Below are 14,107 nucleotides of genomic sequence, written 5' to 3' on the forward strand. Positions count from 1 at the left end.
AGTAGAAACGAAAATTAAACAATCGCGCGTTCAAGCTCAAAAGAATTTAATATGGCCGGACGCAGAACTGTTTACCAATGACTCAAATGAAACTTTTGGTAGAATATGGGTCTTATGGCATCCTAACTCTATTAATGCTTGGTTTATTTCTGCTACTGATCAATTCATTCAACTTAAGGTAGAGGACAAAAAGAATAACTGTCAATTCAATTTCATTGGTATATATGCTTCAAATAGTATGCAAGAAAGAAATACTCTTTGGTCTGACCTGACTAATATTGCAAATGGCTGTCTCAATGTACCTTGGATTGTTCTTGGAGACTTTAATACTGTTCGGTACACAAATGAAAAAGAGGGGGGTAGACAACTTTCAGAAAGCCAGCTTCAAAGTTTTAATGATTACATTGACACTGCAGCTTTGTTTGATATGAAATCTGTGGGTAATTGGCTCTCCTGGAGTAATCAAGGTGCTGCTAACAGAAAAATAATGGCTCGACTTGATAGGTGTTTGATTAATCATGAATGGTTAACAGTTTACCCAGATTCACTTCTTGAGTATGGTGCTCCTTTGTTTTCTGACCATTCTTTAATGTATATACACGCAGACAAAGCGACACCAAGAGGCAAGAAACCGTTTAGATTCTTTAACATGTGGAGTACTCATCCTCAATTTCTTGATGTTATCAGATCTGCTTGGAATGTTAATGTGCATGGATCTCCCCCTTACATCTTATGTCAAAAGCTCAAAGCCTGTAAAGCAGCACTAAAGGAGTGGAATACAAATACCTTTGGCAATATTACCACCACAGTTCAATTTTGCAGGAAGGAACTAATGTCATTGCAACATGAGCTGCAACTTCAGCCAAATGATGAGAATATTATCTACAAAGAGACAGAAGCCAGAAATAACTTCATGCAAGCCTTAAAACAGGAGGAAAGTTTTGTAAAGCAAAAGTCTCGACAGCATTGGCTTACACTAGGAGATTCCAATACTAAATTTTTCTATGCTTCAATTGCTACTCGAAGGGCTGTTAACCGTATCAGCAAATGCAGAGACAAAGATGATAATCTTATTGAGAATTTAGAAGAGGTTAAAGCACACACAGAGCAATTTTTTTATTCCTTACTCAATCAAGCTGGGAAAACTAATAACATTCATGTGGAGCCGACTAGAAAACTTGATTCGGAAGCTATTTCAATCCTCAATGCCCCAATTACTGACGACGAAATTGTATGTGTTGTCTTTAAGTCACCAAAGCACAAAAGCCCAGGTCCAGATGGATTTCCAGCTGAATTTTACCAAACTGCTTGGTCTATTATTGGAAATGATGTGATCAAGGCTTGCCAACATTTTTTCTCTTCAGGTCATATTCTTAGAGAGATGAATTGCACCTTTATTTCTTTAATTCCGAAGAATGCAGGGGCTGATTCACTAGAGAACTATCGACCCATATCATTATGCAACTTTATTTACAAGATCATCTCCAAAGTATTAGCAAATAGAATGCAAAAGGTAATACACAAGATCATTAGCCCAAATCAAGCTGCTTTCATCAAAGGGAGAAGTATACATCATAACATTTTGCTTGCTAATGACTTGGTCAAAGATTTGCATTCAAAAGCAAGAGGGACAAAAATATGTTTTAAAGCTGATTTACGGAAAGCCTTTGATTCAGTTAATAGGAAATTTATCTATAAGATGCTCCTCGATATGAACTTCCCACAGCAATGGGTTAATTGGATTCAATCTTGCTTGGAAACTCCAAAGTTTTCGATACTCTTTAATGGCTCACCTATTGGTTTTTTTGGGAGCACGAATGGCATCCGACAAGGTGATCCACTCTCTCCGTATCTCTTTACTATTGCGATGGAAGGACTTAGCTGTATGTTGGAACATGCAGTCTTAAATGGCAGCATAAAGGTACCCAATGCTGGCTCTATTCATATATCACATATAACATTTGCAGATGATTTACTTATCTTTCTCCAAAATGATCCAACTTCAGTAAAGAACCTGGCTACTATTATGAATGACTTTGGTATGGTTTCTGGACTTCAGTTAAATCATGCGAAAAGTAAAGTATATATGAGCCCTTACGTTGAGAATAAGGTCTTTATTGCACAAACTTTGGGGGTTAGTGAGGGAAGCCTGCCAGTTCCTTATTTGGGTCTCCCGCTCATATCCACAGGCATTCACAAAACCCACTGTCAGCCTATCCTACAAAAAATAAAGAATAGAATTTCTTCTTGGAAAAATAGGCTTCTATCAAAAGCAGGACGACTCGAACTCATCCGTTCTGTATTGCACTCCTACTCTATATATTGGTGTAATGCATTTCTTCTGCCTGCTGGACTTCTCCAAGATATTGAACGGTTATTAATGAACTTCTTCTGGAATGGCACAAATGATAAGGCAATGCATATGGTAAATTGGGATAGCATTTGCAAACCGAAAGATGAAGGGGGGCTAAACTTGAGAAATACTAGAGATTGGAATCAAGCATGCCTGGTACAACAATTGTGGGATCTTTTGCAAAACAAATGTTCCTTATGGTCACAATGGGTTTCTGCTAGGTATCTTTCAAAGGAATCAATCTGGGAAATTTCAACAAGAACATACCACTCTTCAGCTTGGAAAGGAATTTTAAAGGCAAGGAATTGGCTAATCAAACACATTTCTTATGCAATCTCTTCTGGAACTAGTACTAATATGTGGTACGATCCTTGGGTGAATGGGAAGAGTATATTTCAATTATATGGCGACAGAATACGAAAAGATCTTGGGGCTCCCAAAGATTGGAAGGTTTCCGAGTTCATTGCTAACGGTACCTGGTGTCTCCCTAATCCTATTTCTCCCGAAATGTTATCACTTTGGCCGACTATCATAGCTATTCCAATCAGGAACAACTCTTCAGATATACTTATTTGGCCTCATGACAATGGCAAATTTAGTGCCACATCCGTATGGAATCAAATTAGACAAAGAAATAACAAGTGGGTCCCAAGCAGTTGGACATGGGATCGACCGGGATCACAAAGACACTCCTTATGTACATGGCAGGCCCTTCTCAATAAACTACCTACAATAGACAATATGAAAAGAAGAGGAATCTATCATGTTAACCGATGCTCCCTTTGTTTGCAACAAGAAGAAACTGTTGACCACCTTTATTTTGCTTGTAATTATACAAAATGGATATGGAAGGAGATTCTCCAGCGATTTGAACTCAATAGACTGCCGCAACCAAACTTGCACCAAGAACTAGGCGACCTTATGCAATGTTTCTCAAGAAAAGGGCCACTTACACAACTGGCAAAGGTTACTTTCAGATGCGCTATTTGGTGGATATGGAAGGAGAGATGTAATAGAATCTTTGAAAGTCAACACACAAACAATGCTCAGCTCTTGAAAGAGATTATTAGAGACTCAAGATCCTGTATGGAGCATGACCTCAAAATCGAGCATTTCACCCGAAGAGAAAAAGATATTTTTATCAAATTTAATTTTGCTATTAGCTAAAGATCTTGGGAATGATGTCAAATAATGTACCCACAGGTAGTTACAGTCTACAGCATGTGTAGTCATAACTATCGCATTCGCACTCTATGAGTTAATTGGCTTTGTCTATGACTTGTATAGATAAAGCTATTTGTAGAATCTTTACACATAATCAATTTACTTTTACTTACCAAAAAAAAGACTGATACGCAGTCGTCGGGCTAGGTCTCAGAGAGAGCTTGCAATAGGGATTTCGTGAACGTTCGAGAAAGCGCCGATGTTTTCTTGACGGGCAAGAGGCTACGGATGTTGATGCGCCGACCGCGACGTGCACATAGGCGAGGGACGAAGCTCGCGAAACGGGTGCGATAATGGCAGCACTAAATCACCGGATCCCATCAAAACACCGAAGTTAAGCGTGCTTGGGCCAGAGTATTACTACGATGGGTGACCCCTTGGGAAGTCCTCGTGTTGCACTCCTTTTTGCATCCCGGGATACGAAACATCTCCCGTAGAGCTCCGAGACGTTTGTTTTGGGGCTGGAAATTTACTCTGACCGCTACGCAGTCAGTATCGAGGGGCTCGAAGAGAGCTTTCCGGATTGGGGTCGCAATAGCGATTCCTAGATCGTTCTAGAAAGTGCCGATGGTTTCGGCACGCGCTTGCCGTGACCGATACGCAGTCGTCGGGCTAGGGCTCGGAGAGAGCTTGCAATAGGGATTTCGTGAACGTTCGAGAAAGCTCCGACGGTTTCATGACGGGCAAGAGGCTCCGGACGTTGATGCGCCGACCGCGACGTGCACATAGGCGAGGGACGAAGCTCGCGAAATGGGTGCGATAATGGCAGTACTAAATCACCGGATCCCATCAAAACACCGAAGTTAAGCGTGCTTGGGCCAGAGTAGTACTACGATGGGTGACCCCTTGGGAAGTCCTCGGGTTGCACTCCTTTTTGCATCCCGGGATACGAAACATCTCCCGTAGAGCTCCGAGACGTTTGTTTTGGGGCTGGAAATTTGCTTTGACCGCTACGCAGTCAGTATCGAGGGGCTCGAAGAGAGCTTTCCGGATTGGGGTCGCAATAGCGATTCCTAGATCGTTCTAGAAAGTGCCGATGGTTTCGTCACGCGCTTGCCGTGACCGATACGCAGTCGTCGGGCTAGGGCTTGGAGAGAGCTTGCAATAGGGATCTCGTGAACGTTCGAGAAAGCGCCGATGGTTTCGTGACGGGCAAGAGGCTTCGGACGTTGATGCGCCGACCGCGACGTGCACATAGGCGAGGGACGAAGCTCGCGAAACGGGTGCGATAATGGCAGCACAAAATCACCGGATCCCATCAAAACACCGAAGTTTAGCGTGCTTGGGCCAGAGTAGTACTACGATGGGTGACCCCCTGGGAAGTCCTCGTGTTGCACTCCTTTTTGCATCCCGGGATACGAAACATCTCCCGTAGAGATCCGAGACGATTGTTTTGGGGCTGGAAATTTGCTGTGACCGCTACGCAGTCAGTATGGAGGGGCTCGGAGAGAGATTTCTGGATTGGGGTCGCAATAGCGATTCCTAGATCGTTCTAGAAAGTGCCGATGGTTTCGGCACGCGCTTGCCGTGACCGATACGCAGTCATCGGGCTTGGCCTCGGAGAGAGCTTGCAATAGGGATTTCGTGAACGTTCGAGAAAGCGCCGACGGTTTCGTGACGGGCAAGAGGCTCCGGACGTTGATGCGCCGATCGCGACGTGCACATAGGCGAGGGACGAAGCTCGCGAAACGGGTGCGATAATGGCAGCACTAAATCACCGGATCCCATCAAAACACCGAAGTTTAGCGTGCATGGGCCAGAGTATTACTACGATGGGTGACCCCCTGGGAAGTCCTCGTGTTGCACTCCTTTTTGCATCCCGGGATACGAAACATCTCCCATAGAGCTCCGAGACGATTGTTTTGGGGCCGGAAATTTGCTGTGACCGCTACGCAGTCAGTATCGAGGGGCTCCGAGAGTGCTTTCCGGATTGGGGTCGCAATAGCGATTCCGAGATCGTTCTAGAAAGTGCCGATGGTTTCGGCACGCGCTTGCCGTGACCGATACGCAGTCGTCGGGCTAGGGCTCGGAGAGAGCTTGCAATAGGGATTTCGTGAACGTTCAAGAAAGCGCCGACGGTTTCGTGACGGGCAAGAGGCTCCGGACGTTGATGCGCCGACCGTGACTTGCACATAGGCGAGGGACGAAGCTCGCGAAACGGGTGCGATAATGGCAGCACTAAATCACCGGATCCCATCAAAACACCGAAGTTAAGCGTGCTTGGGCCAGAGTATTACTACAACGGGTGACCCCTTGGGAAGTTCTCGTGTTGCACTCCTTTTTGCATCCCGGGATACGAAACATCTCCCGTAGTGCTCCGAGACGTTTGTTTTGGGGCTGGAAATTTGCTCTGACCGTTACGCAGTCAGTATCGAGGGGCTCGAAGAGAGCTTTCCGGATTGGGGTCGCAATAGCGATTCCTTGATCGTTCTAGAAAGTGCCGATGGTTTCGGCACGCGCTTGCCGTGACCGATACGCAGTCGTCGGGCTAAGGCTCGGAGAGAGCTTGCAATAGGGATTTCGTGAACGGTCGAGAAAGCACCGACGGTTTCGTGACGGGCAAGAGGCTCCGGACGTTGATGCGCCGACCGCGACGTGCACATAGGCGAGGGACGAAGCTCGCGAAACGGGTGCGATACTGGTAGCACTAAATCACCGAATCCCATCAAAACACCGAAGTTAAGCGTGCTTGGGCCAGAGTAGTACTACGATGGGTGACCCCTTGGGAAGTCCTCGTGTTGCAGTCCTTTTTGCATCCCGGGATACGAAACATCCCCCGTAGAGCTCCGAGAGGTTGGTTTTGGGGCTGGAAATTTGCTATGACCGCTACGCAGTCAGTATCGAGGGGCTCGGAGAGAGCTTTCCGGATTGGGGTAGCAATAACAATTCCTAGATCGTTCTAGAAAGTGCCGATGGTTTCGGCACGCGCTTGCCGTGACCGATACGCAGTCGTCGGGCTAGGGCTCGGAGAGAGCTTGCAATAGGGATTTCGTGAACGTTCGAGAAAGCGCCTACGTTTTCGTGACGGGCAAGAGGCTCCGGACGTTGATGCGCCGACCGCGACGTGCACATAGGCGAGGGACGAAGCTCGCGAAACGGGTGCGATAATGGCAGCACTAAATCACCGGATCCCATCAAAACACCGAAGTTTAGCGTGCTTGGGCCAGAGTAGTACTACGATGGGTGACCCCCTGGGAAGTCCTCGTGTTGCACTCCTTTTTGCATCCCGGGATACGCAACATCTCCCGTAGAGCTCCGAGACGATTGTTTTGGGGCTGGAAATTTGCTGTGACCGCTACGCTGTCAGTATCGAGGGGCTCGGAGAGAGATTTCCGGATTGGGGTCGCAATAGCGATTCCTAGATCGTTCTAGAAATTGCCGATGGTTTCGGCACGCGCTTGCCGTGACCGATACGCAGTCATCGGGCTTGGCCTCGGAGAGATCTTGCAATAGGGATTTCGTGAACGTTCGAGAAAGCACCGACGGTTTCGTGACGGGCAAGAGGCTCCGGACGTTGATGCGCCGATCGCGACGTGCACATAGGCGAGGGACGAAGCTCGCGAAACGGGTGCGATAATGGCAGCACTAAATCACCGGATCCCATCAAAACACCGAAGTTTAGCGTGCATGGGCCAGAGTATTACTACGATGGGTGACCCCCTGGGAAGTCCTCGTGTTGCACTCCTTTTTGCATCCCGGGATACGAAACATCTCCCATAGAGCTCCGAGACGATTGTTTTGGGGCTGGAAATTTATTGTGACCACTACGCAGTCAGTATCGAGGGGCTCCGAGAGTGCTTTCCGGATTGGGGTCGCAATAGCGATTCCGAGATCGTTCTAGAAAGTGCCGATGGTTTCGGCACGCGCTTGCCGTGACCGATACGCAGTCGTCGGGCTAGGGCTCGGAGAGAGCTTGCAATAGGGATTTCGTGAACGTTCAAGAAAGCACCGACGGTTTCGTGACGGGCAAGAGGCTCCGGACGTTGATGCGCCGACCGCGACTTGCACATAGGCGAGGGACGAAGCTCGCGAAACGGGTGCGATAATGGCAGCACTAAATCACCGGATCCCATCAAAACACCGAAGTTAAGCGTGCTTGGGCCAGAGTATTACTACAATGGGTGACCCTTTGGGAAGTCCTCGTGTTGCGCTCCTTTTTGCATCCCGGGATTCGAAACATCTCCCGTAGTGCTCCGAGACGTTTGTTTTGGGGCTGGAAATTTGCTTTGACCGCTACGCAGTCAGTATCGAGGGGCTCGAAGAGAGCTTTCCGGATTGGGGTCGCAATAGCTATTCCTAGATCGTTCTAGAAAGTGCCGATGGTTTCGGCACGCGCTTGCCGTGACCGATACGCAGTCGTCGGGCTAGGGCTCGGAGAGAGCTTGCAATAGGGATTTCGTGAACGGTCGAGAAAGCGCCGACGGTTTCGTGACGGGCAAGAGGCTACGGACGTTGATGCGCCGACCGCGACGTGCACATAGGCGAGGGACGAAGCTCGCGAAACGGGTGCGATAATGGCAGCACTAAATCACCGAATCCCATCAAAACACCGAAGTTAAGCGTGCTCGGGCCAGAGTATTACTACGATGGGTGACCCCCTGGGAAGTCCTCATGTTGCACTCCTTTTTGCATCCCGGGATACGAAACATCTCCCGTAGAGCTCCGAGACGATTGTTTTGGGGCTGGAAATTTGCTGTGACCGCTACGCAGTCAGTATCGAGGGGCTCGGAGAGAGCTTTCCGGATTGGGGTCGCAATAGCGATTCCGAGATCGTTCTAGAAAGTGCCGATGGTTTCGGCACGCGCTTGCCGTGACCGATATGCAGTCGTCGGGCTTGGGCTACGAGAGAGCTTGTAATAGGGATTTCGTGAACGTTCGAGAAATCGACGACGTTTTCGTGACGGGCAAGAGGCTCCGGACGTTGATGCGCCGACCGCGACGTGCACATAGGCGAGGGACGAAGCTCGCGAAACGGGTGCGATAATGGCAGCACTAAATCACCGGATCCCATCAAAACACCGAAGTTAAGCGTGCTTGGGCCAGAGTAGTACTACGATGGGTGACCCCTTGGGATGTCCTCGTGTTGCACTCCTTTTTGCAACCCGGGATACGAAACATCCCCCGTAGAGCTCCGAGACGTTTGTTTTGGGGCAGGAAATTTGCTCTGACCGCTACGCAGTCAGTATCGAGGGGCTCGGAGAGAGCTTTCCGGATTGGGGTCGCAATAACAATTCCTAGATCGTTCTAGAAAGTGTCGATGGTTTCGGCACGCGCTTGCCGTGACCGATACGCAGTCGTCGGGCTAGGGCTCGGAGAGAGCTTGCAATAGGGATTTCGTGAACGTTCGAGAAAGCGCCGACGTTTTCGTGACGGGCAAGAGGCTCCGGACGTTGATGCGCCGACCGCGACGTGCACATAGGCGAGGGACGAAGCTCGTGAAACGGGTGCGATAATGGCAGCACTAAATCACTGGATCCCATCAAAACACCGAAGTTAAGCTTGCTTGGGCCATAGTAGTACTACGATGGGTGACCCCTTGGGAAGTCCTCGTGTTGCACTCCTTTTTGCATCCCGGGATACGAAACATCTCCCGTAGAGCTCCGAGACGTATGTTTTGGGGCTAGAAATTTGTTGTGACCGCTACGCAGTCAGTATCGAGGGGCTCGGAGAGAGCTTTCCGGATTGGGGTCACAATAGCGATTCCTAGATCATTCTAGAAAGTGCCAATGGTTTCGGCACGCGCTTGCCGTGAACGATACGCAGTCGTCAGGCTAGGGCTCGGAGAGATATTGCAATAGGGATTTCGTGAACGTTCGAGAAAGCGCCGACGGTTTCGTGACGGGCAAGAGGCTCCGGACGTTGATGCGCCGACAGCGACGTGTACATAGGCGAGGGACGAAGCTCGCGAAACGGGTGCGATAATGGCAGCACTAAATCACCGGATCCTATCAAAACACCGATGTTAAGCGTGCTTGTGCCAGAGTATTACAACGATGGGTGACCCCTTGGGAAGTGTTAGGACTCTAGCCTGGAGAGTCCTAATTGAGAGGGACATTTATGTAAAAATGTTAGGACTCTAGCTAAGAGAGTCCTAATTGAGAGGGACATTCATGTAAAACTGTTAGGACTTTAGCTAGGAGAGTCCTAATTGAGAGGGACATTCTGTTAGGACTCTAGCTAGGAGAGTCCTAATTGAGAGGGACATTCATGTAGGAGGTTTTTTCTTAGAGAAGAATTAGGAGTTGTATGGGAATAGGAGTCTTGAGTAGGAGTCCTATTAGGAGTTGGTTAGAAGTAAGAGTCTTAAGTAGGAGTCCTATTAGGAGTTAGGGTTTAGAAGCCCTATAAATAGCCATGTATTCCTCCTCTTTTCTCAAGCAATAGATTAATCTTTTCTGCAGCCTTTGAGCAGCAACTTGGAGGGAGGAACCCCTATAGAGTTCCAAGGAGGCCGATCCCCTAAAGAGATCAACCCCAAGTTTAGAATCTGCAAGGGTTCTATCACCTGGTATCAGAGCAGCGTTCTTGGCGTCTCGCTGCCCTTTCACAGCCATCCATCAACCCTCCACAACCATCCAAAGCAATTCCCACAATTGCTTAAAAGATCGTCACCGAATTCCGCCATCATCTCCACCACCACGGATCATCCTTTGATCTCCCCGTGAATTGCAATAGGTTCTGGTTTCCTACCTTACTGCTGCTGCAATTTAGTTATCCTTATTCGAAAATCCAAAAAAAAAAAAAAAAAATCGTTCCTATATTGCTGCATAAACTTTTCGTCACAAAGTTTTCATCTCTACGACGAAAGATATATTGCAGAATTCCAGCCGCATATCACCATCTGTTTGATCTTGCTACTGTTCTTTTTCTATCCAAATTTCTACGAAATTTTTATGACATCTTTGACACTTCTTAACAGTGGATTTCCCTTTGGTTTCATCAAAAAATTCTCAATATAAACTACTGATCTTTTATGTCCAATCTGCTGCACTTGAATTGCAGAATTCAAGCCGCATAGCACCATCTGTTTGATCTTGCTACTGTGCTTTTTCTATCCAATTTTCTACGAAATTTTTATGACATCTTTGACACTTCCTAACAGTAGATTTCCCTTTGGTTTCATCGAAAAATTCTCAATATAAACTACTGATCTTTTATGTCCAATCTGCTACACTTGAAAATCTATGCTGCAGAAAATTTCAACTGCATATCGTTGCCTTAACCCATCTATTTGCAATCTTTTTTGAATGAAATTTCTTATAGACTTCATATATCATCTTGGCTTCCATCTAAGATTGATCTATTAAGAAATTCATCTCTAAAAACGATTTTATGTTGCCGTAAATTTTCATCGTAACCCGCTGAAATTTTTCGACGATAATTCTGCAATTGCAACTTGCACCAATTTCTTTGCTGTTATACTGCCGAAATTTTCTTGATTAAATTAGATATCCTTGCTATCATATAAACTGTGATTTTGCTATCAATTCCCTCCTCAATTCTCTTAAGTTTTTGGTGGAAATTACGTCGAGAAACCGTTGTTTCTTCGACGACAATTCTACTCTTACAAGACAGCACATACTTGCTGCAACTTCCACGGATTTCTGTCAAACCTTTGCTACCATCTACCACAGATCCAAAACTTTCATCCAGAGCCCTAAAACTCTACCAAACCACACCCTCAAACTGCACCCAAAACAGCCACAAAACAAGCCTAAACCATAGCCTACATCCACCAATCCACCAACACTTTCGACCATCACTTCTCTCAACCTATACATGCCTTTAACCCAACAGCAAAAGAGAGATCTTAACATCATTGATTTGGGGCCATATACTATGGCATCTAAGGAGGCAATCAATGCTAAATTCGAAGCCTTGGAGGCGCGAATGGAGGATAAGATTCGGACGCTCTTTACCGAACTCATATTGGGCCGACCACTAAGCCCGAAGAAATCATATCAAGGAGAGATGACTTCCAAGAGAGGGGAAGCTCTATGACCAACCCCAACTATCCATGCATGAGAGTGGACTTCCCTAGATGGGAAGAAGGAGACCCGATTGGTTGGATTTCGCATGCGGAGCGATATTTTCGGTACCACAAAACCGCGGATGTATCTATGGTGAAAATTGCAGCTATACATCTTGAAGGGGATGCTATTCAATGGTTTGACTGGTTTGAACATACTTATGGAGTCCTTTCATGGCGACAATTCAAAGAAGAACTGCTGATTCGCTTCAGACCAACCGATTACGAGAATATTGACAAACAACTAGCAAAGATCCGACAAACCTCCACCATTCAGGAGTACCAAACCAGGTTTGAAAGGTTATCTAATCAAAATCATGATTGGTCTCAAAAACAGCTATTGAGGACCTTCATTGAGGGCTTGAAGCCGGAGATCCGAGGAGAAGTTAAAGCGCGACAACCGTATACGCTTATGGCAGCCATCTCTTTCGCACGACATCAAGAGGAGCAATTGAACCATGAAGCTCGGAGGACTAGGGTCACTCCTCAACCAGTAATATTGAAGCCCTCAGCCCCCCCTACTGTCGACCAAGTCCCTGCACCAAAGAGGTTAACAGGAGAAGAGCTTCGGGAGCGATATGCGAAGGGGTTATGTTGGCATTGTGACGAGCCGTGGAGCCGTGAGCATCGCTGCAGTAAAGGAGGACTTCTTATGATTGAACCGATAGAAGAAGAGGTCATTGAACATCCAAAAGAGAGCTTTGAATATGAAGAAGAAGATGCAGAAGAAGAGCCACAACCGACCGAAGTTACGGTACATACACTAGCTAGCTACTCAAACCCGCAAACGATGAAAATTGGAGGCCTTCTCAAACAACAACCAATCACTGTTCTCATCGACACGGGCAGTACTACTAACTTCCTAAATAGTAAGCTTGCTGTTCGGATATCATTACCTATCGAGAATCACTGCAAGTTTGATGTTAAGGTCGCCGACGGACAGATTTTGAATTGTGATCATAGGCGCTTGCAGGAGAAACTATTGCTGCAGGACCAAGAGATAATTGCAGATTTCTTTCTTCTCCCTCTTAACAATCATGAGGCCATGCTCAGAATTAAATGGTTGACGACATTAGGTGATATTTCCTGGAATTTTATGAAACTAATTATGAAATTTTACAGTAAGGAGAAACAGGTGACATTGCACGGGAAACGTGGGGGCGACATAACAACGATTTGCACACAACAAATGGAGAATGTTTTGCATAAAGCATGCAGCGGCTTTTTGGTACAACTTGAGCAGCAAACTAAGGGAGAGCTAACAGAATTTGAAGATCCAAATCTACTTCCTTTGCTTGCTGAATTTTCAAATATATTTGACGAACCGCGCAACCTACCTCTTACCTATCGGCATGATCATTGTATAATGATTCTTCCAGGAAAATCTTCAGCAAATGCTCAGCCATATCAGTATCCACATCTCCAGAAGGATGAAATAGAAAGGATTATAAAAGAGATGCTCGAAACAGGAGTTATTCGGCCAAGTTGCAACCTCTACTCTTCGCCGGTGCAACTTGTATGCAAGAAGGACGGAACAAGGCGAATATGTGTTGATTACCGAGCTCTCAATGGCATAATCATCAAGGACAAATACTTTATTCAAATAGTAGATGAATTGCTAGATGAAAGGGAGCACAAATCTTTACAAAGCTTAACCTTTGATCCGGGTATCATCAAATACGAGCATACGAAGAAGACATACGGAAAACCACCTTTTGAACACACAACAACCACAAATTTTTGCTTTCTTCAACAAAAGGTGGAATATCTTGGGCATATCATATCAGAGGAAGGTGTGGCAGTGGACCCCTTCAAAATTAGAGCAATGCAAAACTGGCCGACCTCGAGAAACATAAAATTGCTACATGGCTTTCTGGGTTTAACAGGCTACTACCGCAAGTTCGTGAAAAACTATGGAAAGATCAGTGCACCACTTACTTCCTTACTAGAAAAAAATGTCTTCCAATGGTTGGACAGAGCCTCCGCTGCCTTCGACAAACTGAAGGCAGCCATGACGACGACGCCGGTGCTAACACTACCAGATTTCAACCGACCCTTCATTATTGAGGCCGACACATCTGGAGTCAGAATTGGAGCCATTCTCATGCAAGATGGTCGACCACTCGCATACACTAGCAAGGCATTATCTCCCTCCGATCAAAATATGTCAACATATGATAAGGAGATGCTCGCCATTGTGCGTGCAGCAACGAGGTGGAGATTGTACTTGATCAGGCGATACTTTCAAATCAAGACCGACCATAAAAGCCTAAAATATCTCTTGGAACAGAAGATATCTTCCCCCGAGCAGCAAAAATGGGTAACAAAACTTCTTGGATTTGATTTTGAAATAACTTACAAAAAGGGGAAAGAGAATGTTCTTGCAGATGCGCTTTCGCAGCTACCCGAGCAAGTTGAAGTTTCGACCGTTTCACTTCCGACCAGCGACTTCCTTCAGGATATTAAGATGGAATGGCAAGAAGATTCAGATACTAGTAAGA

General features: G+C 46.3%; 12 pseudogenes; all 12 read left to right on the forward strand.

The window, feature by feature from the left end:
• Positions 1-3,860: 3,860 nt before the first annotated feature.
• Positions 3,861-3,979, forward strand: LOC135602922 (5S ribosomal RNA; annotated as a pseudogene).
• A 350-nt stretch (positions 3,980-4,329) lies between these two features.
• Positions 4,330-4,448, forward strand: LOC135603008 (5S ribosomal RNA; annotated as a pseudogene).
• A 350-nt stretch (positions 4,449-4,798) lies between these two features.
• On the forward strand, positions 4,799-4,917 carry LOC135603250 (5S ribosomal RNA; annotated as a pseudogene).
• Positions 4,918-5,267: 350 nt separating this feature from the next.
• Positions 5,268-5,386, forward strand: LOC135604157 (5S ribosomal RNA; annotated as a pseudogene).
• A 350-nt stretch (positions 5,387-5,736) lies between these two features.
• On the forward strand, positions 5,737-5,855 carry LOC135603888 (5S ribosomal RNA; annotated as a pseudogene).
• Positions 5,856-6,205: 350 nt separating this feature from the next.
• LOC135604589 (5S ribosomal RNA) lies at positions 6,206-6,324 on the forward strand (annotated as a pseudogene).
• Positions 6,325-6,674: 350 nt separating this feature from the next.
• LOC135602816 (5S ribosomal RNA) lies at positions 6,675-6,793 on the forward strand (annotated as a pseudogene).
• Positions 6,794-7,143: 350 nt separating this feature from the next.
• LOC135604158 (5S ribosomal RNA) lies at positions 7,144-7,262 on the forward strand (annotated as a pseudogene).
• Positions 7,263-7,612: 350 nt separating this feature from the next.
• Positions 7,613-7,731, forward strand: LOC135603975 (5S ribosomal RNA; annotated as a pseudogene).
• A 350-nt stretch (positions 7,732-8,081) lies between these two features.
• LOC135604615 (5S ribosomal RNA) lies at positions 8,082-8,200 on the forward strand (annotated as a pseudogene).
• Positions 8,201-8,550: 350 nt separating this feature from the next.
• LOC135603147 (5S ribosomal RNA) lies at positions 8,551-8,669 on the forward strand (annotated as a pseudogene).
• Positions 8,670-9,019: 350 nt separating this feature from the next.
• Positions 9,020-9,138, forward strand: LOC135604347 (5S ribosomal RNA; annotated as a pseudogene).
• The last annotated feature ends 4,969 nt before the right edge of the window (positions 9,139-14,107 follow it).

The sequence above is a fragment of the Musa acuminata genome, chromosome BXJ2-1 (assembly GCF_036884655.1).
Source record: "Musa acuminata AAA Group cultivar baxijiao chromosome BXJ2-1, Cavendish_Baxijiao_AAA, whole genome shotgun sequence".
NCBI classification, from domain to species: domain Eukaryota; kingdom Viridiplantae; phylum Streptophyta; class Magnoliopsida; order Zingiberales; family Musaceae; genus Musa; species Musa acuminata.